General features: G+C 37.8%; 1 pseudogene; it reads right to left on the reverse strand.

The window, feature by feature from the left end:
- Nucleotides 1–554: 554 nt before the first annotated feature.
- LOC138819759 (U6 spliceosomal RNA) lies at nt 555–651 on the reverse strand (annotated as a pseudogene).
- Between the last annotated feature and the right edge of the window lie 24,558 nt (nt 652–25,209).

Genomic DNA, 25,209 nt, shown 5'->3' on the forward strand with positions numbered 1-25,209 from the left:
CCATGGTATTCTTCGAAGTGAATTGCCTGACTTTGATGTCAAAATGTATTCAATAGTTGTTTGTATTCATCTATAATGATTTCTGCAGTTTGTGATTTTTTTAAATCAGAAATAATTTTAACTTATCTGTTGAAATGCATAGTAAAGAAACTAAAGTTTTTCCTCGTAGTTTTCTGAAAAAATGTATGTCTATGTTTGTATGATATCCATAATCTATTTCATTCACTCCTAGATATAATAGTTGGAATTCTACATTGTTATATAATGTATAGGTTCATAAATAAATGTGTCATTTCAGATTGCATTCCATATAGAAGAAGTTTAAGATTTCTTTTTTTCCTAGGTCCTTATTTTATTTCTTTGGGATAAAATTATAATGTTATCTAATTTCAAGTTTTGTAAAGGTTATGCTATGTAAAGGCCTTTCTAAGGTGAAGAATTAATACACTGATGTCAAACTAACCTTTAATTCTATAAATTACATGTATTGTTACACTTGTTTTTTGTAATTAACTTTTTAATAACTGTTTTTCATTTCTTGCATCAGAAGAATGAAAAATATGGAATACTTCACAAATTTTCATATCATCTTTGTGCAAGTGCCATGTTAATCTCTTTATTGTAATTTGGGTAGACCTGCTTCTGAAGTATGTAGTACCCTCTAAATTTAAGTACTTAATGATTTAATCTTTATACAGGCATCTATCCATGGTTCATTATTTGTAACAAGGAACCCTTTTTGTTCCTAAAAATGCTATTGATCTTATTACTCTAAAAATCTGTGTATTGTGGAAAAAACATATCGTTTGGTCGATTACTTACATTTACAATTTTTTTGTCAATGTCTATTTTGTCATTTTCATTTTAAATTTCATCATACTTTAAAACCTTTTCAGCTAAGTCCAAAGGTGATGGCTTTTCAATACTTATTTATCAACTCAGTTAGCTTTGTAGAGCTAATGGATTCAAAGTAAGTCTTGCTTAAGAGCTACTTCTAAACTTCTGCAGCTTAAAATTTCCCAAATGAGGTCTTACTGGGACAAATGTCTACCTGAACCTTTACCCTTCTTCCGTGTAGGAACAGACCAACCAGAATATCTTACCCTGACAGCATAGATTTTCTTACTGGAAGAAAACTAATCTTAGTTACAAGGAATCATAGAGAGATGAACAGTTCAGACCGAATTGTTCGGAATGGAAGGTATTTTATCAAAATATAATTGTTTATTATACTTATCATTTCAAAAGTAGCTAAAGCCAAGAAGGTGAAAAAATTGTTCATATGCATGATTACCTACTGTTCTAGCCTGTCCATCATCCAACCTGGCAGGAATTTACACTACTGATTTTCTATCACCAAATATTTCCATAGGTCCTGAAGAAGGCCATATGTTTCTCCTTGATATTAGGCCTTAAATTGGTAATGTTTTAATCATATTGTTTCCTCTTGCCTCTAGGCTGTAAATCTACAAATGGTAAAGCTTGAAGTCTAACTCTACCAAAAACTGAGATAGAGATAATGGAATAATACTTTAAAACAGAGTTGCTTTTGATTCCCTAACCACAACACAATAATGTAAAACAATTTTTATTTTATATATACTTATATATTTTATATTTATATGTGCTGATTTTAAATTTTACACAGTGAATCTAGAAAATAATTGAAGACTCATCTCAAATGCTCATTTCCTACGTTATTTCAGGACCCCAATTCCTTACAAGAATTAGCAGAAATCAATTGTGAAATGCAAGGCAACTTAAAATGAAAGATGAGATCACAAAATCTGAGAGAAAGTACTGTAATTCAAACTTTCAATTTACACATGACCAGCCCATATGAGTGAACAAAATCACAAATGAACAAGATTATTTTTAGTACCCCTCTCCTAATGAATAATGAAAGATTTCAGTGCAGCCAAAAAAAATAGTTTCTGTAGGGCTGGGAAGGTGGCTCAGTGGTAGAGCACTTGCCTTGCATGCCTGAGGCCCTGGGTTCGATTCCTCAGCACCACATAAGCAAAAAGAAAAAAGCCGGAAATGGCGCTGTGGCTCAAGTGGTAGAGAGCTAGCCTTGAGCTGAAGAGCTGAGGGAAAGTGCCCAGGCCCATAGTTCAGGCCCCATGACTGCACCCCCCCAAAATATAGTTTTGTAATGATAGATCCATAATTGGTCTACCAAGGCTAGGAATACTTGATTTAGAGGTCAAATATCATTTAGAAAAACATTAACTGGGAAGATCCTTAGTTTTTCAAAACACTGGTAGTTCAGTAAAACTAGGTTCTGTGGTATAAAAATGTTGTCATTCTCAAACCAATGATAACCTACATTTAATCTCCTGAAAGTATACTCATTTTCAAATAAACTATTTAAAATCACACATGCCAAACCCTTGACATGTAGATGATAGTGCATTACAATGTTTTCAAGTGTAGGGAGCAAGTTACAATAGAGTTGATTTACGTACCCAGCACTAATACCAAACAAGTTAAACCATTCATTAAAGTGTAGAAATAGTACCCCTCACCATTTGTGTTGTTTAGTAGGTGCCTTCCAGAAATGTGTTAAATAGATCAGCCTCCCATATTTCAAAACCAAATATTAGCTAACAAAGTAAATTTCATCAAATAAGAAGGTACATTTGAAAAAGTCACTAATAGCTGCCTTATCATGTGTTGTTTTATGTTTTCCCTATCTGTTTAACATAGTAAGAAATATGATTTTAAGTCTTGAATATGGGTACTGATGAGAGATGTGACAAACATAAAATCTGTCTTCTATTTCTGTCATATTCCTTTAAGAAGTAAATTTTAGTTTTGTTCTTTTTTCCAAAACGTATAGGTAGTAGAAAAAATTATCATATGTAAAATAAAATAATCACACACCATTGTCCAAAGCTATTTATAAAAACTGGTAGTTAGGAATAAATTCTAAGCCATTTTTAAACTTTCTTATTGATTAAAGATTAATCTTCCAAATGAATGAGAATAAAATCATGTCTAAGTGCTTAACATCTCCAGTCTTGCAAATTGTTATTGCAGATGAATGAATTATGGAAATATAAGCTGACAACAGTTCAAGTCTATGTGAGAGTGAAACTCCATGGAATGTATATAAACCTTTCAAAGTATTAACAGGCAGTTTAACAGAATGACTATCAGGAAATTGAAACCAGAGAGGAACAATAGTCAAGAAATAGAATGAATGAAAAATGGAACAAGGGGCAAGTACAGCTAGAATACGCAATGTACATATGTAATAAAGGAAGTGGTAAATCTGAACTAAATCATGGAGAAAGGGTTGGTTGAGAATGATAGAAGGAGTGACTCTGATCCAGGAACATTAGACAATTAGATGGACATATTTAATTGTAACACACTTGCACAACCTTTTGAAATTCACTTAAAAACAACAATAAAAACACACAAAAATCACAACCAAACAGCAATCTCTAGAGAGTATGAATATGCCCTCTCAAAATTTTAAGCAGTTAAAGAAGGGAGGTCTTTGGAAAAGCAAAGAAAGCTGTTCAAAGAGGGAAGTTTGGGGTAGGGGAGAATTTTGAACAGATTTAACAAGATTGTCTAAGGTTATAAATCACCTATATATACTGCAAATATTTTCTTCTGCGAGTGCTCTTTGTCTGAACTGGATACTCCAGTCCTGAGGCACACTTGATAGCTTGTGAAGAAAGAACGGAAGAAGCAAGATCAAGAACCTATTACTCCACTGGAGAGAAAATAGTACTCTATGTTTTCTCTCAATCTCTTCACTACTCCATTTTCATACTTTTAATAACGTCATGTGATTTTGAATTTTCTTTCCTTCTTTGTTCTCACAAAGTAATTGTTCAAAATAATTCATTAAATATTTTTTGCCATTATTTTCTATCATGCTGTTTACTTGTTCAAGCGAGTCCATTAAACTTCCCATTTTCATTTGGTTGCCACGAAAACCCAACAACTATGTTAATGAGGAGCAACACTAATGCAAAACTTTGTCTCCAAAAATCCAGTCCAAGGACCTATAATCATAAGTATTTGGCTATAATTTTTTTTCTTTTTTCTTTTACCTTGAAATTTTCTTGTGTCTAAAGTGCCCACAAAAATAAGTACTCCACCACTTTTTGGTTCAATCACTTCTAACCTCAACGATATATTTTGCTAACAAGATATTTGGAGGAAACCTAAGAATACTCCACTATTATCTTCTTTCTTAAGACTTTTATCTTCTCTCTTAAGAATCTCCTTAGATACCATATCAGGAACAGTGAAGTTATTCTTTGCAAAATTATTTAAATAGATTATTTTCCTCTTGGTCTTGTATTTGCTCAACATGATGTATGGAGAAGAATAGAGTTAAATCACCTATTCCTTGGATGACATTGTCTGTTTCAAAGGACAATACTTCTATTTCCTACTTCTATGTCCTCCTCTTATCTCTTGCTTGATTTCCAATTAATCACAACTTCTTGGCTTCAAGTCTAGTGAAGCTGAATGACTATAAGAAGTCCCCCACTGCTACATCTTCATGGTTTCTCTTTGAAAGCTCTTTTACTTGGAGGTGGAATTTATTGTCATGTCTTCATTCAATTTGTTCTTCATTACACTGATCCAAATAGGCTCTGTAAAATCATTTTAGGTAGCAAAAACATTAAGACAATCTATATCAAAAAGTTTTGGTCCCCTCCACAGCTGAAACCAAAATGCCTAGCTAGGGTTTCTAATAACATGTTTTCTTACCTTTTAATTTGCTCAATTATTTTCTGATCCCCAAACTTTTTGGCTTATGTAATAAAAGAAGTCTTCACTATCTCATGTTAATAAGGATATTATAGTTTTTTAAGCTACTATGAAATGAGAAATCATTGGTTTGAATTATCCAATCAGATTTTGTTCTGTGTTTCAGTGCTTCACGTGCAAAGACATTATGGAAAGTATTAAAAAAGAAAAGTGTAAACTCTATACGTTCTTTCATTGTGAGGGGCACTTTCTCACTATATATTTTGACTCAAATTATCTTTTTAAGAGAATTACTGTTTAGCAATTAAAGGTCAATTCACAAATTTTGATGTCTTATTTTAAAAAAAACTTTGAATTTAAATTCCATTACAACCTTGTTTCACGCAGTAAGAGTATATTTCCTGGGTAAGGAAAATTATTATGGGAACCTACAGGATTTACAGCAAGGTTTGTGAGGTTTGTTTGTTTATTGTGAAAATGAGCCATCTTACCCACATTGCTACTTCTCAGCTAAGTCTCCATGAATTTCTTTGCATGAAAGCCTATTTTCTCAGGCAATTTTAAATTTTCTTAATAGGCTAAGTTAAAATTTTGAACAATTAAAATTTACCTGTCATAATTTTAAAACTCTTTTGAAATTCCTTTATCAGAATCGCGAATTTACCAATCCTAATTCCACCTTTACCATCAAAAACAGTTAACATGTTGTTTTCATGATATAGTATCCATGAAACTATTATTTTCCACTGACTTTGTTATGCATATATATGAACATGATGCTGAGCAAAATGAACTCTAAGATATGGAAAGAGATATTTATTCGCAGTTGTTGTTTTTAATGTACTATGTGATTTCTATTTTCCTTGGGTTTTTCCCCTATTGTTTATCTCCTACTGTGTTTGATATTGGTACCTTGTGTATTGTGTATACATTTACCTTAATTAGGGAAGGGAAGAGGAACAAAATGGCGAGACAAAGGACAAAAGGCAAACCAATGCAATAGCAATACTCAGAAGACAATATGTTGGAAATGTACAATAGAACTTGTGAGGGGTTTTGGGGTGAAGGAAAACTGTGAGAAAAATGAAAGAAGGGATAATAAGTTTGAAAAGTTATGTATTCACTGCCTTACAATTGCTAACCCAGTGCACATCACTTTCAAATTAAAATTAAATTAAAAAATAAGCTGCCTGAAATAAAATTTCACTGTATTGGTATAGTAAATATTGTTCTTTATGTACTAACTTTTAAAAAATCAGTACTATTTGGCATCTAATTTGAATGAATTACCCCTTCTTTATGGGAGGGCCATCAACTTGAATGTTATCCAATTAGACAATTTTTTTCACAATATAATTGCCAATATTTTCAAAAAAGAATTAACTAGTACTTTCTCATACTAACCGAAAACCGTTTAATTCTATGGAAACCCATAACTTTTAAAAGTAAATAAGTTGGTTAGAGGACAGAATATGTATGTTCTTCAAAATTCCTATGACTAATAACTACTCACTTTCAAATTCTGAACATTCCATACCTGAGAGATTCAAAATAGTACCTGTTTCCATGTTATGTAATTCTGCAGTAGATGCATTTTCCAATGGGGTGTTACAGATTGAGAAGTGAACAGAAAAATAGCCACATTCTGGTATAGGATAAAACTGTAAAGCATCGGTTATAATTAATTCTTCAAGAGCAAGCAATTGTTTATCAGATTAAGCTATTATTTCTATGACCATCAATCCCATAATTTATGCCATAAAGTCATCCTAGATCAACAGTTTTCAACTTGTAGTGTGCACCTCAAAATTCCCTTAATTCACATCACAAATAGCTTATCTCTATTGGGAAAAATACTACACCTCTGCTAATGTGATGCCCTCCGTGTTCTGGAAATAACACCACAATAAACTGGTTGCATCATTTTTCCTACCCTGGTATTCTTGCAAATATTATTTATATTTATACTTTTTTAACTATCATAGATATTCAGGATGCTAAGATCAGAAGATTACAGTTCAAAGCCCATGAGGCAGGAAGGTTCCCTAGATTCTTATCTCCAATAAACTTCTCAGCAAAAGCCAGACACAAGTGGTACTGAGTTTGAAGTGTTAGGGCAAAAGCCTTGAGCTTAACAGGCTCAGAGACAGTGTCCAGGTCCAGATTTCAAGCCCTATGACAAAGCAATAAAACAAAAACAAAATAAAAACAAACCCCAAACCTAGCATTTTTCTCACTGTATACAGAGGCACGTAATTAAGGAAATTGCTTCCTGTGTTACATACAGGTAGAAGAAAGAAGATGTCACACAATAATTCTCTTCATACCATGTTATACTAAAGCCTCAAAAAATTGCTTTTTTGTCGCATCTACCTCGACCAGCAAGGAAGACATGTCCCGGGATTCTTCTCAAAGCAGTTTATTCAGGAACCTTGTTTGCTAGCTTCTCCTGCTTCTCCCTCGCCCCGCACACGCACTCCGGTTATAAGCCTCCTGGATGGCCAACCCCGAAGTGCCAAGTGGCAAATACCAATAGGGTCACAAACACGGAAGCAGGCCAGTAGCCAAGCTATAGCCATATAAGGAGTTGTTTTTCACAGAGAGCACTCGCCAACGGGAACGCGGAAGGCGGAAGCCAGTGCCATCTTTGGTCATGGCCATGCCATGTGGCCCCGCCATCTTTGGTCAGCTCTCGCAGCTCTCTACACTTTTTCTAAATTTATAAATTAATGTCATCAATTTGTTGGCAACTTGGTCTACATTATTCATATTATCATTTTCTACATGAGCAGTTAGAATTATCTTTTAACTGAGTTCTAATTATAACTCTCTTGAAACAATATGCTAGGCAAATAGAATGCAAGAAACATTTATAAATTTGTCAATTAAACCCTCTACCTAAAAATAATTTGTTGTATCATATAGAATATGAAATTACAAACGAAATCAAAGTATTTTTTGAAGTCTAAACTCTAATTTAGCAAGATCTATAAAGACCTACATTAGATGAACTTTGCTATTCCCCCAGGCTTAAGCTTTTGTAATCCTTCATCCTTTCCTTGGAAACTAACAGAATGATGATTACTTACTTTTTCAAATTTTGGATGGGAATCATGAACCATTTTGCATCTACGAATGTTCTGTAATGAAGAGAACATTTAAAACACAACTGAGGATTATATACCAGTTGCATTTCAATAGAAAACTTGGCTTTTCAAACAATAATGAAGAAATTAGCCCAAACTTCCAACAGTATATTCCTATCTTGTTTGGTTTGTTTTATTAAGACAAAATTATACTACCTGCTTCAGGGAAGGTATCAGTAGTAATTGCAGTCTCTAATCTCCTGTCAGTCTGAGTGCTCGAATTCAAGGCTTGTATCACATTGCCCCACCATAGTTTCTTGGTTTATTTACTTATTTGTTTGTTTGTTTATTTTTGGGTCTGGTAATGGGGTCTGAACTCTGGGCCTGGGTGCTGTCCCTCAGGTCTTCAGCTCAAATCTAACACTCTACCACTTAAGCCACAGAGCCACTTCCAGCTATTTTCTTTTTGCTTATGTGGTGCTGAGGAATCGAACCCAGGGCTTCATGAATGCAAGCCAAGCTCTCTACCACTGAGCCACATTCCCAGCCCCTGCTTGGTTTATTTAATCTAGATACAGATTAGAAATTCTGAACTTCTCCAGTGATATTATCCACTGGACTTCTCAGACTGTTCATGTACTATTTTCAAAGATGTTCTAACATTTGACACAGGGTATGAACATTTTCAATGCATCTGCCGGGTCTCTCATTCATTCCTCCATAGATCCAATCCCTTTAATATTGATTACTTGACTCTCTTACTATCTCTGGTCTTTACATATGTAATATTCTCAAACTTTTTTGAGGAAAGTTCATTTGAGGATTTTCTCATTTTAAAAATTATTACTTGATTCCAGTCTTACTCAGGACATATTTTCTATTGTTTTCTAACTTTTCTACATATTCTGAGAGTTGCTTCAGTGGCACATATAAGTGCCTCTGTGTGTATGTGTATGTTTATATGTATGTTTGCAAAAGCCTCAAGCTCTTATTCATAATTCTTGCTCATGATTGTTATTCCATCACCTGAGCCATTCTTCCAATCCAGCTATTGGCTGGTTAATTATAGATAGTATCTCAAACACTATTCTGCCCAGGCTGGATGCAAACTGAACTTCCCAGAGTCCTTTACATTCTTAGGTTTCATTTATCCAGTAGAATCAACTTTTAAACTACAAACATTTTTTGAGTTTAAAGTCTAAGCTGTAGTCCAGATTTTTAACTCAAGATTTCATATACAGATAGATGAATATACAAATTACATATGCTGAGTGTACACTGTTAGAAATGTGATCCTAAGCTGGGTGGTGTTGAGATCTGAGGATTGGGGTTCAAAGCCAGCCCCGGTAGGAATGTCCCGGAGACACTTTTCTCCAATTTACTGCAAGAAAACTGGAAGCGGCACTGTGGCTCAAGTGGTAGAGCATTAGCCTTGAGCTGAATAGCAGAGGGACAGTGCCCAGGCCCAGAGTTCAAGTGCCAAGACCACCATCAACAAAAATACATAAGTAAAGGAAAGAAAAAAAATGTGATCTTATCCACCAGTTCATGGCTAGTATAATCCCTGCTCTCTCAAGATGGACTTTTTTTTCCAATTAAGTTCATGCTTTTATATCTGACTTGCATTTGAAACAGAATTATTCTTCCATTCTACTTTCTACAAAGTTGTGTCATTAGCAAGCGTTATTTAGAATATACTTTGTGTTCCACGTAGGCGTAATGCTTTTTCTATATCACTTTCATAAATCTACATACTGGACATGGATTTATTGCTTCAACGTGGTCTTATTTGTAGAGTCTTCTGTAGTGTATTGAACCCTTATACTTAAACATAGAATTTCTCTTTCTCTTATTATTGCTATAGTTAACATGAGTTAACAAATTCATGTACACTCGGGAAATAATGTGCAGCACATACACTCACACACAAAAAAAATGATCTGAGAACATTCTCCCCTTTAAAATTCGCCTTAATTTACAGAGAATTTACAAATTTTGAACTCAATATACTCATGGATAATGTATTTATAAGAAATATAAATTTCATATTTTCTCTTTACTAGTTGTCTCTGAAACACGTGTTAACACACGTCCAAAGGTGTCCTTGTGTTATTTCGGTGAAGCCAGAAAACATTCATTATACCTCAAGCAGCACCATAGATTGTTCCTGAAAGTAATTGTTACTGGATGTGGAAACTGATCCCAGGAGAGGAATGGAACATAAAAGATTGATAAAGTTAAAATTAACTTGTGCTTTCCTTTTTACTGTAAAAGAAGAGAATCCAAAGGCTTGAAGGAAACTCTGTCCCTGACATTGTCTAGTGTGTTTTTACTCATATATAATTTTTCTGTAAACTTCTATTTGAGAGAATTACAGAAAGATTTAATGGGCCATTTGATGACCAGCATAGAACAAAAGGAGATAACGTTGTTTTAAATATGATCTACTGCAGGGGCTGGGAAGGTGGCTCAGTGCTAGAGCACTTGCCTTACTTGCCTGAGGCCCTAGGTTAGATTCCTCAGCACCGCATAAGCAAAAATAAGCCAGAAGTGGTGCTGTGGCTCAATTGGTAGATCGCTAGCCTTGAGTTGAAGAGCTGAGGTAAAGCGCCCACGACCTGAGTTCAGGCCCACGACTGGCACCCCCCCCAAAAAAAAAAAAATTCTACTGCAAAGAAACAAAGACATGTTAGTTTAAAAGTGTTTTAGGGATGGATATTTCACCCCTGAGATGATTCTTTTTTTTTTTTTTTGTCGGCCTTGGGGCTTGAACTCTGGGCCTGGGCACTGTCCCTCAGCTCTTCAGCTCAAGGCGATCGCTCAACCACTTGAGCTACAGCGCCACTTCCGGTTTTGTGGTAGTTTATTGGAGATAGGAGTCTCATGGTCTCTCCTGCCCTGGCTGGCTTTGAACTGCGATCCTCAGATCTCAGCCTCCTGAGTAGCTAGGATTACAGGTGTGAGCCACAGCTCCCGGCCCCTGAGATGATTCTTTTGTTGCAGGAGTCAGTTATCAATTCCTTTAGTTTGGTCCTGAGATCTCTAGAGCAATAAGGATTCAAAAAAGCATCTAGTGCGTATGATCAGCAAAAGGAGCCACTTTTCAGATCAGTACTCCTTTAAGAAGGGTCCCAATGAAATATCTGTTTTTTTGTTTTGTTTTGTTTTTTGTTTTTTGTTTTTTTTTTTAGCTTGTGTTGGTTCTGGGGCTTGAACCCAGAGGCTGGACCCTGTCCCTGAACAGTTTTCTTTCCTGCTCACCTACCCACAAAACTAGTACTCTACTGCTTGAACCAAAACTCCACTTCTGTATTTTTTGCTGTGTAATTACAGATAAGTGTTTGACAGACTCTCCTACCTGGTTTGGCTTTAAACTAAGATAGTAAGAAAGCCAAGTGACATCAATTGTATAGACTTCTCTTTTCAAAAAGAAATTTTAGATGAAGTTTATTGTAAAGCTAATATTTGACAATTTTTTCTTTCTTTATTAATGTGAGCATACCGTATAGAGGGGTTACAATTACATGGGCAGGATAACGAGTGCATTTCATATCAATCATTGTTGCCTCCTCTTTGTTTCCCCTTCCCATCTCTTCCCATATACCCCCTCCCCACACTTGATCCTCCCTCCCCACCAAAGTTGTAAAGTTCATTTTTCAACATAACGACTTGTACATCTCATTATTTCAATGGGTCCACCTGTATCCCTGGTTTAACAATTTGTTTTTGGAGAATATGTCCAGCAAAGAATCCATAACATAACTCAGCAAAAGTAGGTGCACTGAATCATTTTGGAATTATTCTCTTTTGCTTGGGAAGATTATTGATCTTGTCGTTCCTTTTGGGGAAACTTAAAGTCATATTTCACATTTTTTGTTGGTTGTGGGGCTTGAACTCTGATACTGGGTGCTTAGCTACAGCACCACTTTCTGGTTTCTGGTGGTTAATTGAAGGTTAGGGTCTCATGGACTGTCCTGACAAGGCTGGATTTGAACCACAATCCTCTGGTCTCAACCTCCTGAGTAGCTAGGATTAAAGGAGTAAACCACCAGCACCTGGCTCATATTTGCATTTATGTGCACTGAATGACACTGTGTAGACAAAGAATGGAAATTTTAACCAAATGATGACATTGCAGCACTTTAGAAAAATTGAAGTAGCAATAAATATGTCCTCCTTTTCCATTTTGTAACATTAATGACTGATGAGCTATGGGACCCTTACATTAGCATCCTGTGACATCTGAATAGGTGTATTTAGTATCAGGAAATGTTCATAGAGAAATATAGAAATAATATTTTTAGAAAGCAAAGGAGAGAAAGTATGAAAGAATAGCATAGAAGGAGATAGATTTATCAAACAGAGATTAAGAGCTAGCCTAAGAGATTTAGAATGCTAAAGGCAATGAGGAAAATCCTAGTTGACAACTAGTTCTACAATAACCAAAAATGATTCTCAAGAACAGTTTCTGGTATACCCTAATTACTATCATTTATTCCTTCTGTCTGGAGTTATTCCTTATTTTCTGTCACAACTTTTAATTAACCTCTGCCTTTTGGGTGCCATAATTGACCAAAAAGATTTCAAGATTACACATAGCCTACTCTTCTCTTTCTGATTATCAATGATGACACAAATCCTGGAATCGTTGAATTTCCAGAGTTAAACTTTAACTGACATCTAAGCACATTCCTGGCATTAATTGCTGTGACTTAATGAACAAAACTTTTTTCAACACAGTAGCCTCATATAAGCAAAGTACATGAATCAGGTGTCAGTATGGAAGGACCAATTATATATTCCAAGTATGGGTTATTTATTTTGCATTTACTGTTTTTTTTTTGTTTTTTTTTTATTTGTTATTTTCTTTTTGCCAGTCGAGGGGCTTAAACTGAGGGGTAGGGAATTTTCCTGAGCTTTTTTTTTTCTTCTTGCTCAATGCTCGCTCTCTATCACTTGAGGCACAGCACCACTTCCAGTGGGGTTTTTTATGTGTTACTAAGGAATTGAACCCAGAGTTTCATGGATGGTAGGCAATCACCGTACCATGAAGCCACATTCCCAGAGCCCTAAATAACTTTAAGATGGCAATACATTTTCATTACGTAACTAAGTATCATAATTTTGGCCAGGTGCTAGAAAATGATGTAGAAAAAAATACAATACAATAAGTCTAGTAAGGCTGGATGGACAATGAAGAACTCTCACGGTGTAGCCAGGGAACATAGGTGCTTATCTCATGGAGCTGTTTCAACAAGCTGAGCGAGACAGCTCCTGACCCAGAGCCAACCTCCAGAATGAGAGGGCCTCCTTGGGTTCCAGCCACATGGGGATGCTGGGCCCCCTCCTCCAGCACCCATTCAACCAGTTCTTGTGAGAGATAGAGAAAAAAAGTCAAAATTACAATTAAGTCTGGTGCCAGTAGCTCAGAATTCTAATCCTAACTACACAGGATGCTTGGATATGAGGATCATGGTTCATAAACAGCCCAGGCAGGAACGTCTGTGAGACTCTTACTCCAAAGAGCCACCATAAAATCAGAAGTAGTGCTCTGGGCTCAAGTGGTAGAGCACTAGCCTTTGGCTGAGGCTCTCAGGAACATCACCTATGCCTAGAGTTCCAGCCCCACGACTGACAAGAAGTGGACTTCCTACCACAAGAAGTGGATTGAATAGCACCCATTGTCCTAGGGAGCAAGGTAGCGAAGTCAGGCAGAGCTTCTTGTGAAGTTGAAGTCATAACTAGTTCACCTGGCTTCTCTCTGCCTTGGTTTCACCAGCTGCAAAACTCAACATAGTGAAGGATCCTCTTCCTCATGGGTATAGGGTAATTATGAAAGAGGGCAATGTTTTGTTTCATAATCCCACATCTGTTACACAATTAACAGGCCCCACCTGAGCCCTTTTCGGCTACCTTCCTGTTATTTGCTCACAGAATTGCGGAGAACCTTATCTAAAGGCTGCTCCCTCTGTACCTAGCCATGCTCCAGAGTTCCCTCTGTATAAATCCTTTGTTTCCTCATAACTCCTCTGAGGACAATGAGGTCTAATGGTTTTGACCCTACCCAGAGCTTCACCTGTGGTCAAGAATCAACTGCTGTGATTTTTTTTTTGCCTGCTCAAACTGACTTAAGAAACAATTCAAGCCACAGGAAAATCAAACACCACAAGCAGACCAGAGACTCCAACAAGAGACAGGTTAAGGACAGAAGGGAGATACAGGATCTTCCAATTCTCCCACCCCCCAAAAAAAATCAAATAACTCTTTTTTTTTTACATTTTATAAATTTTTTTCTAAAAGTTTTTTTTTATTTTTTAACTTTAATTTTTTTCTATTAATTTTTTCTTCCTCTCATAATTTTTATTTTAGAGGATATGTGTGTGTACTTTTTTTTCTCTTTAAAAATTTTTTTTGTTTAGCTGTACTGATCATTTGATCCTTTCTTTCTTTCCTTCTCACTCTTTTCACTTTTTCTTCTTTTTCATTCTTCTTTGGATGATTTAATTGTTGTTCTGCTCATCCTGAGATATGCCAATAGTTGATTATTAGATGTCATTGTGTACAAACTTCATCCAGAAATTTATTACTCAATTTAAAACCTCTTAGACTTAAATTCCTTAATAGCAGTATTACCTCTTTATAGGTACATAATATTTTAAGCATGTTTATTTTTAAGTTTTTCACGTCTCCTTTATATCCCTCCCCTTCTCTTATTCTATCCACATTCTTCTCTAAATATTACGTTTTCATTTTGCATAATTTTTAAATGTTGCACTTCTTAATTTTTAATTTTTGTTTTTCTATTTTTCTTGTCTTTTCTTTCTCTTTCTTCTTATTTTCTCTCTCTCTACTATCATTCTATCCAACCTATTTCCTGCTTTGAGATTAGGATTTAGTTAATTTAACTCTCCCACTGCCTTTCCACATCCCTATATGCCGATTTTTACCCATATCTCTACCTAAACTTAATAATTTCTGTTTGCCAAATTCTTCTTTGCGGTTTGTAGCCCCTTAATACATAGTTGTTTGATGTTGAATATGTATATCTGTTGAACTAGATTGTATCTGCAGATTTTTGACAGTGAAACTGCAAACTGTGGTTGATGCTTGCCTTAAAATAGTGTGCTAGCACAAAACCAGCGTTACTTTCATCCCAAATGGGCAGAGCAACCTGGAAAAACACAAGAAAAATGGCAAGTCCGGGTATCAAACTCCCACTCATGATAATCAGGGGTAAGAAAAGATAATCAATAATCCAGAGGAGAGTTCTCAAAAAGCTCTACAAACACTACTGGTAAATATAGTAAATGAAAAGATTGAAAACCTTCAAAGGACTCTGAATGAGCGTGATAGGGAGAGAGAGGAGGCAAAACAAAATTTAATACAAGAATATCATGAGAGTGAGGAAGCTACTCAAATATTGATACATAATTGCATGAGCAGATTCAGAACACTCAGAGAAATAAAGGAATGTCGTAAGCAGGCTGAGATCACTCAAAGAGAACTACAGGGACTGCGTGAATGTGAGCAAGCTAATCAGAGAGAAATACGGGAATTGAGAAAGCGGGATGAGAATGCAGAATGATCACTAAAGGCATTCATGGAATCTATAAACAGAGAACTGAAAGATGTCAGCTAGACAACAAAGGGAATGTTGAATGGAACCCATCAGGAGGAATGGGAATAAAGAATCAACTAAATAATTTGAGAATAAACACTGACAACCAAATTAAGGAAGTAAAGAAGTTCACACAAGATCTAAAATAATGCTCCAACAAAGAATTTGAAGCCATCAAAGCTGACCAACTAGAAGAAAAAGAAATTTAAAACAAAGTATAAAGTCTTGATAGTAGGTTAGGTCATGCAGAAGATCGAATCTCGGAGATTGAAGACAGCCTAGATATTATAGAGAAAGGACATACAACCATCCAAGACAAATCCAAGAAATATGATAGATCTATTCAACACTGGGAAGACACCATCAGAAGGCCTAATCTGAGGATAATGGGTGTAGGGGGGAACCGAGAAACAGAAGTTAATGGTCTAGGAAATTTGTTTAACAGGATCCTAGCAGAGAACTTCGCAAACATGCAAAAATATAGGCCATTCAGATACAAGAAGATTTTAGAACTCCAAAAAGACCAGACCAATATAGGACATCCCACCATCAAATTATAATCCACGCATGATCAATTCAGACCAAAGAAAAGATCCTTAAAGCTGTCAAGGAGAAAAGGTTAATCACCTCTAAAGGGAAACCAAGTAGAATCACCTCAGATTTCTCAGCGGAAACAATCATAGCAAGAAGAGCCTAGAATGATGTATACCATGTCCTAAAGACAAACAATTATCAACCAAAATTCTGTACTCAGCTAAACTCTCCTTCATAACTGGAGGTCAAATAAAAACCTTCCATAGAAAAGAAAAATTAAGACAATATATCTCCACCAAACAAGCTCTACAAAACATTGTTAAAGACGTCGTACACGTAGAAAACTAACGAGATAACAATAAATGCCAGGAAATCGCACCCAAACTGAGAATCCAAGAACCATAAGAAGAACCCAGTTGACGCAGCCCCCAAGAAGATGGATAAAATGACAGGTACTCCCAAATACCTCAGTCCTATCTCTCAACATTAACAACTTAACTCTCCAATTAAGATACTTAGACTATCTAGTAGGATTAAAAAGCAAGATCCTTCTATCTGCTGCCTTCAGGAGTCACATCTTGCCCATAAAAATAAACACATTTTGAATGTGAAATGCTAGAACAAATCTACCAAGCAAACGGCCCCCATAAAAAGGTGAGAATTGCAATCCTAATATCAGATATAAGAGACTTCAAATTAAAATACATGAGAAGAGATAAAGAAGGTTATTACATACTAATTAAGGGATCTCTCCTTCAGGAGAATATTACAATTCTAAATATCTATTCGCCAAACAACGGAAGACCCAAATTTATCCAAGAAACAGCACTTTCCCTCAAATCTCACTTAGATACACAGACATTAATTGTTGGGGAATTTAACACACCACTCTCCCCACTAGATAGATCAACTCAGCAAAAACTCAACAGAGAAACTGGAGATCTAAAAAACTGCATAGATCAACTACAATTCACAGATTTCACCCAGCAGCATCAGAATACACATTTTTCTCAGCAGCACATGGAACATCTTTGAAAATAGAACACATTTTAGTCCACAAAACAAACGTCCAAATTCAGAAACATTGAAGTTATACCTTGCATTCTCTCAGGCCACGAGGGAATAAAATTAATCTCAACACCAAAAGCCACCAGAGAAAATCCTGTAACACATGGAGGCTGAAGAACATACTGCTGAATCAAGAGTGGGTCATGGAAGAGATTAGAAAGGAAATTCAAATGTTCATGAACACACAAATTACCAGCTCCTTTGGGACACAGCAAAGGCAGTACTCAGGGGCAAGTTTATAGCTCTGAGTTCCTACATCAACAAATTGGAGAGATCTGAAACCAACAATGTAGTGACACATCTAAACCTCCTTGAAAAAGAGCACAAAGATAAACCCAAATCCAGTAGATGCAAAGAAATAATTAAAATTTAATCATAATTAAATGAATTAGAATCCAAAAAAACTATAAAAAGTATCAACAAAACAAAGAGTTGGTTCTTCGAAAATAACAAACCTCCCACCTAAGAAAAGTACAGGACCAGATGGCTTTACAGCAGAATACTATAAGGCCTTCAAAACAGAGCTCACACCAATAGTCCTCCAAATCTTCAATGAAATTGAAAGAGAAAGTTCACTACTGAACTTATTCTATAAAGGCATCATAACTCTCATCCCAAAACCAGGCAGGAACTTATCACAGAAAGATAAATATAGACCCATTTCTTTGATGAACATTGATGCAAAACTTCTCAACAAAATTTTGGCTAATTTACTTCAACAATTTATCCAAAAAATCCTACACCATGATTAAATAGGATTAATTTCAGGGATGGACAGCTGGGTCAATATTCACAAATCAATTAATATAATTCATCACATCAACAGGAGCAAGGATAAGAAACACATGGTTATCTTAATAGTTGCAGAAAAAGCATTTGACAAGATCCAACGCCTCTTTAGATGAAGGATCTGGAAAAATTAGGAATCCATGGAACTTTCTTCAATACAATAAAGACTATATATGACAAATCTACAGCCAGTACTATACTTAGTGGTGAAAAAAAAAGCCATTTCCTCTTAACTCAGAAACGAGACAAGAATGTCCACTCTCTCCATTTCTCTTCAATCTAGCATTAGAATGCCTAGCCCCTAAAGGGGCTCCAAATAGGGAAAGAAGAAGTAAAACTCTCCCTTTTTGCAGATGTCATGATCTTGTATTTAAAGAACCCCATAGACGCCACTCCCAAATTACTCAAGCTGATTCAAAACTTTGACAAAGTAGCAGGGTATAAAATTAACCCACAAAAAAGCAATGGCTTTTCTCTATACCAACAATGAGAAAATTGTGGCTAAAATTAGGAAAGCATCTCCATTCGTAATAGTCCCACAAAAAATAAAATACCTAGGAATTAACTTAACCAAAGAAGTGAAGGATCTCTATGATGAAAATTTTAAAAACCTGAAAAAGGAAATCAAAAGAGATCTTAGAAAGTGGCAGAAACTCCCATGCTCCTGGATTGGAAAGGTAAACATCGTGAAAATGGCCATCCTTCCCAAGGCTCTCTACAAATTAAATGTGATACCTATCCATATTCCAACCTTATTCTTCAAGGAAATAGAAGAGGCAATCCAATAATTCATAGTGGACAAAATAGAAGATCCTAAATATCAAATATGATCCTCAACAGAAAGAACAGTCCTGGAGGAATATCAATACCAAATTTCAAACTCTACTACAAAGCCATAGTAATCAAAACAGCTTGGTAAGGCACAAGAACACACCTCAGGACTAATGGAATAGAATTAAAAACCCAGAAATGAACCTACATACCTATAGCCATTTAATATTTGATAAGGGAGCTAACAAAATAGAATGGAAGAAAGACAGCTTCTTCAGTATATGGTGCTGGCAAAATTGGTTAACTACTTGTAGAAAACTAAAACTAGATCCTTATATATCACTCTGCACCAGAATCAAATCCAAATGAATCAAATAAATCAGAGTCAATTAGACACCCTGAAAACATTACAAGGGAATAGGAGAAATCCTAGGTCTCCTTGGCACAGGCTGAAATTTTCTTAATAGAGACCCAGAAACACAAGAAATCAAAGAAAGGTTGGACAAATGGGATTGCGTGAAATTGCAGAGCTTCCGAATGGCAAAGGACATAACTAGTAAGATCATTATAAAGCCCATGAATTGGGAGAAAATCTTCACTAACCATACAACGGACAAGGGTCTCATATTTAAAGTATACCTGGAACTCAAAAAATTAAGTCCCACAACAACAAATCTTCAAAGAAACAACTGCCCAATAAATAAGTGGGCTAAAGACTTAAAAAGAAACTTCTCTGTAGAGGAAAAGAGGATGGCCGATAGACACATGAAGAAATGCTCAACCTCTCTAGCCATAAAAGAAATGCAAATCAAAACAAAATCGAGATACCACCTCACCCCAGTTAGAATGGCTATAATCAAGAACTCTGATAACAACAGATTCTGGAAGGGATGTGGACAGAAGGGAACCTTACTATATTGTTGGTGTGAGTGTAAATTTGTTCAACCACTTCGAAAGCAGTATAGAGGTTCCTCAAAAGACTCCACATAGAGCTGCCCTATGATCCAGCAATCCCAATTTGGGCACTTACCCAAATGTTCACAAACAAGACCTCAATAAAGCTACCAGCACAACTATGTTTATTGCAGCCTTTTTTTTTTTTTTTTTTTTTTACCATAGCTAAGATATGGAACCAACCGAGATGCCCCTTGGTAGATGAATGGATCAACAATATGGGGTATATATACACAATGGAATTCTATGCCTCCATCAGAATGAATGACATTGCTCTATTTGTTAGGAAATGGAAAGACTTGGAAAAAATTATATTAAGTGAAGTAAGCCAGGCCCAAATAAACATAGGTCCCATGGTTTCCCTTATTTGCAATAACTAGTATATATCTGAGTCAAGCAGAAAATTTCCAATAAGTTCATGTTAGGAAAATGAACCCTAAGGTGTGTATTCAAATTTTTTTCTTTTATACGATTGTTTCTAGTACATTTATAAGATTATTTCTTTGTTGCTTTTTATGTCGCTCCCTCACGGTACAATCCCTGCTTACACTGTTTTTGATGTTATAATTTATGGAGGGGAAGGGAAAAAACAAATCGTTTAAATAGGGATTACAGGTGGACCCATTGCAACAATGAGACGTCGAATTTGTATGTCAAAAATGAACTTTACCACTTTGGTAGGGGGAGGTGGAGGATCGGGTAAGGGTGAGGGGGGAGGATGGGATGGGAAGGGGAAACGAAGGAGGAGGCTACAATGCTTGATTAGAAATGTACTCATTATCTTCCCCATGTAATTTTAAACCCTCTGTACAGTATTTTCACAATTAAAAAAAAGAAAAAAATGATTCGGCTGCTGTGGAGTAAAAGTTAGGGATAATCCATCTAAATCAATGATTGTGTATGTTGCTAAATGTCTACCATCCCAATTACAGAGTTCCAGGCCTGGTGGAGCATACCTGTCACAGAAAGGAGGGCCTCTATCCAGTCCAGCCAGAGCCAGGCTCTGCTTCAGAAATGCCCAAGACAGAAAGGTGGCTCCTCACAGACAGGGAGAGGACACAGGTAGGGGGTCATGGTGCCCCCAGAGGGGTATCTGACCCGGGGTAAGGGTGGTTTTGCGGCAGCTACTCACAAGTGCTCCTGGGAGAAGTTGCTTGAGGCTGCTCCAGGTGGGGCCAGCAGCAATGGCAGTGGCATTGCAGACACATGGCCTCAGAGAAGAGAACCAGACCCAGGGACCAGGTTGGGGCTTTACATGCCCTGGCAGGGTGCCATTTCCTGATGTTTGAAATTCCGAACCTTGGGAAGGCAGGGAGGGGGCTGGGGTGTGGGCAGGCATCTCAATTTCCTTCTATATTCCAGTCACCTTGAGTCTCTTCTCACCACTCAGCCATCTCTACCTTCCTCAACTGCTGGTAGTGGTGTAAACTAACAGAGGGAATCCTGGTGCTACCAGGCAGCATGGAATGTGGGCGTGGCCACCATTCTTGTATCTCTTTGGTCATAAAGAACAATGAAAGAATGAGGGTGTGGCCAGAATCCTGTGATGCAAACAGTATGTGAGGAGTCAAGAAGATAGCAGCTCCCCTAGCCCTTTTCCCAGGGAACAATGTCCAATTCAGTTGGAGACAAGAGGGTGACCTGCTTTAGCCGGATGGCTGCACAGATTGTTGTGTATGGCTGTGTGTTCCCAGTCCCAGACCTTGAACTGAGGATATGGGCACAGTCTGTGATCTGCTTTTGCTCAAGGCTGGCCTTGTACACTGGAGCCACAGGGATTCTGGCTTTGTTGGCACTGAAGTTGGACTTTCCTTCCTAGGGTGACTTTGACCATGATCCTCCCATCACAGCCTTGTAAGTATCAAGGATGACTGTTGAGAGCCACTGGTGCCTGCCTAATCATTGGTCTTACTGATGTTCTTGGACAGACTGGTGAGTTCCATATCCTTGGGTTTAAGTGGTGGGAGCTGTAGCCCACAGTTGGAATCCTGGCCCTGCCACCTCCAAATGGAAGGCTATCCTTAGAAACTTATTCCTGTCCATATGATTACCAATGGAATATGATGTATGTCATGACTGAAATAGCATTTCTTCAATGATTCTAGGATAAAATTATATACAATTATGTTATAGGACACTAATCAATGTTAATTAATGCTTTATGAAGCATTTAAACAATCACATTCATAAAATGGAGGCATAATGAAATACCTAGGAATTACTATACTATTACATAATATAAAGGTGCCATTTTTCTGCCAGGACTGGGATTGGAACCTGTGGCCTTGGTAACTCTGTTGCACAGTGTGGGAAGGGGAAGCTGGCTTCCTTGAAGTCAAGAAATTCAACTCTGTTCTTTAGGCCTGAAATAGATCCCCACCACTTGAAAACATCCTATTCATGTACAATTTACATATATGATTTATATTTATATACATATGGTGACTCCATATTGCATTCAGTGATGTTATTTTATTTTTTTGTTTTATTCATATATTGACAATTTATTTTGACTATTATGGCACATAAAACATTGATTACATTGATTACATAAGATATAGGTCTGCATATGTATTCCACGTCATATGTGACACCCAAGACTTTCACAGAAAAGGAAAACATGTCTCACCATCAAATTCTTACTCCACAATTCAATTTTTGGTGAGTGCTGTCATCTGAACTCACGGCCTACAACCCAACAAGGCCCAATTCATGAATGGGTTAGTGTCAGCACTCTATCCTGGGGCAAATTGAGCTGACAGGCTGTTCCCAAGACCTGAGATCAAGCCCCAGGTGTTAGCAAAATAAGAACAGATTGACATGCAGATGACAGTACACTAATAAATATGTATTGTTATAGAGTGTTAGAGATGTCTATAAATTATTCAGTTATATAGACTACATTCCTATCAATTCCTGGGTACTAATCATGCGTCCATGTAATTAATGTTATTGTTTTCATCCTTATACTATTAATGAAATCAATCACTGTCCTGAAATTATTGTGTTCCTGTAAGTAATAATATTCTTTTTATGCTTCATAAATATTAAATAAAATCAATTAGCCTCCTGAAATGATGCTGCCTAAATTTATAGGAGCATCATTCATGATCAACTCATTGAACCTTGACACTGATAACATTCCATTTTTCTTCCTATGGATGGGAACCATTTTCTTAGTATCTCCTGCCATTTGGTTGGTGTTAGGAGAGGGATTCAAATCGGGGCCTATGTTGCCACGTGGGCCTATGACTTCCCAGATATTCTGGCAGCCTTCAGCAACGCATTTGAAGTACCCTTTGCAATAGTGTCATTCAGACCCATGAGGGTCACCGAGCAAAGGAAGAAAACATAAAAAGGCCACATTTTTTCTGTGCATAGCTTTCCCTGCAAGACCTGGGGGTCTAGGATCCCAGAAGCAGCTGTAGGTCTAGTGGCTGCACCCCAGCCTAGCGTGATTGAAGCTGAGGCAGAGTTGCCACAACCTGAATTCAAGCCCTTACTGAGAAAAGTAAAATAAAAAAAATTAGCTCCCTGGCTTGCAATTCGTGATATTTATTCTTCCAGGCATTGGATTTGAACCCAGGAGCTGGGTAAATCTAGTGAGGGATAAAATTGTAAGAGTGAGACTAGAAATGTGGCTTAGTGGTAAAGAGTTCCCTTAGCATGCATGAATGCCCGAGTTTAATCCTCAGTGTCACAAACTCAGAAAAATCCAATAGCTGTGGAGTGGCCCAAGTGGCTAACTTGAGGAAAAAGAGTTCAGAGACAGTACCCACACCCTAAGATCAATCCCAAGGACTGCCAAAAACAATAGACGAGATGTCAGTGGCTCACACATGGAACTCTGGAATCTCAGGAGGATGGGAGCTGAAGATCACAGTTCAAAGACAGCCTAATCAAAGAAAGCCTTTTAGATGCTTATCTCCAGTGAACCACGAAAAGACCCCATGTGGCACTGTGTTTCAAGTGGTAGAGTGTTCGCCTTGACTTGAGGGGCACTGAAACATGCACAGTGGACGTCAAAATAAGGGTGAAAGTTAACCCCTCTGACTCAGGTGATCCTGACCGTCGTAGGTCCGCTCCCTATTCCCCTGATTGGAGGGGAGGTATGGCACCCTACGAGACCTGTGAGAGGGACTTGCAAGACCCAGACCCCTATCCCATGGAGGGGTTAAGGGGTGGGGAAGTAACCTACTGGAAGACCTACCCTGGAAAGTAAGGGCCACCCGAGAGCTCGGATTCTAGGCCACAGGATTCACTTCCCCAAGCGTATCTGTTTAATCTGTCACCAGGGGCTAACAGGCCCTTGGAGTAGTAGGCCCTTGGAAGCTAAGGATCTTAAAGAGCTCCGCAAGGCAGTGGCAGAGGATGGCCCAAACTCTCCGTGGGCCCAGACCCTATTACAGGGCATTGCTTATTACCCATGTGTCCCTAAGGACTGGCTGGATATGTCCAAAGCCGTCCTTACTAGTTCTCAGTTTATTAAATGGTGTGCTTTCTTTGAGGAGGAATGCAGAATGTGGGCGGAGAATAACTGTCAGGCTCAACCTGCGATAGCTATTACTTATGCCATGTTAGCAGGGATGGGGGAAGGGTACTCCACTGACATCCAACAGGCCACAATACCTGGCCCGTACTGTGACCAGGTGAGGCAGGCAGGACTTGCCACGTGGTACAAACAGGATGATAGGCCTATTGAGTCCCCCATAGCAGGAGTGAGACAAAAACCGGGTGAGCCTCTACCAGATTTCATAGACCGAATCCAATCGAGCATTCACAGCAAGCTGCCAGAAGGGAACCTCCATGATCAGTTTGTAAAGCAGCTGGTCTGGGAAGGCATGAATGCCGACCATCGCATGGCCTGCATGGGATTGAGAGAGAGTTCCCTGGGCAGCTGGGTGGTGGCTTCCCAGGATGTGGGAATGCAACAGCACCAGTTCCAATCATTAGCTTTAGCTTTAAAGGCTCAGACATCTGCAATGACTGAGGCTATTACCCAGGATTTGGCAGCCCAGGGCCAAGGAACCCCAAGATCATCTGGGAGAGGACTTGTTTTAAATGCAGGCAGGAAGAGCACTTTAAGAGGGACTGTTTACAACAATCCACCAACAATCGTCCTGGGGGCAAACCATCCCCTACACTCTGCCCCACGGGCAGGGAGGAAAACAAGTTTGATTTAGATGGGAAGCCTTTAAAGTAGGGGAGGGGCATCCTCCAGCCCCACTAACTCAAGGAGTAACCCCATCTGTTGAGAGGCCCAGGCAGCCTTGTGGCAGGGTGACCCAGGTCCAGTGGACCGTCCCCCTGGTGGAAGGACTCTGCCCTAAAATGAGTATTCTCGTAGGCAGAAAGAGGTTTCACTGCTTAATTGACACTAGGGGCAGATGGAACCATACTCAGGGAGGAGGAAGTGCCCTTGGACTGGAAGCTTTCACCTGGGCCCCTGTTATTGGGGGTAGAGGGCAACACCCAGTTCCAAGAGACGGTTGCCCTTATGACATGGACTAGCCCAGATGGAGAACAGGAAAAGATATGCCCTTTAGTAGCAAAAAACTCCCTGCCAATTTACTAAGACAAGACATGCTAAGACAAATGGATGCTGTGGTCAGTACAGACCATCAAGCATCCTATGATGATATCCTG

The sequence above is a fragment of the Dipodomys merriami genome, unplaced genomic scaffold (assembly GCF_024711535.1).
Source record: "Dipodomys merriami isolate MVZ:Mamm:240054 unplaced genomic scaffold, mDipMer1.0.p SCAF_815, whole genome shotgun sequence".
In the NCBI taxonomy this organism is placed as follows: Eukaryota; Metazoa; Chordata; class Mammalia; order Rodentia; family Heteromyidae; genus Dipodomys; species Dipodomys merriami.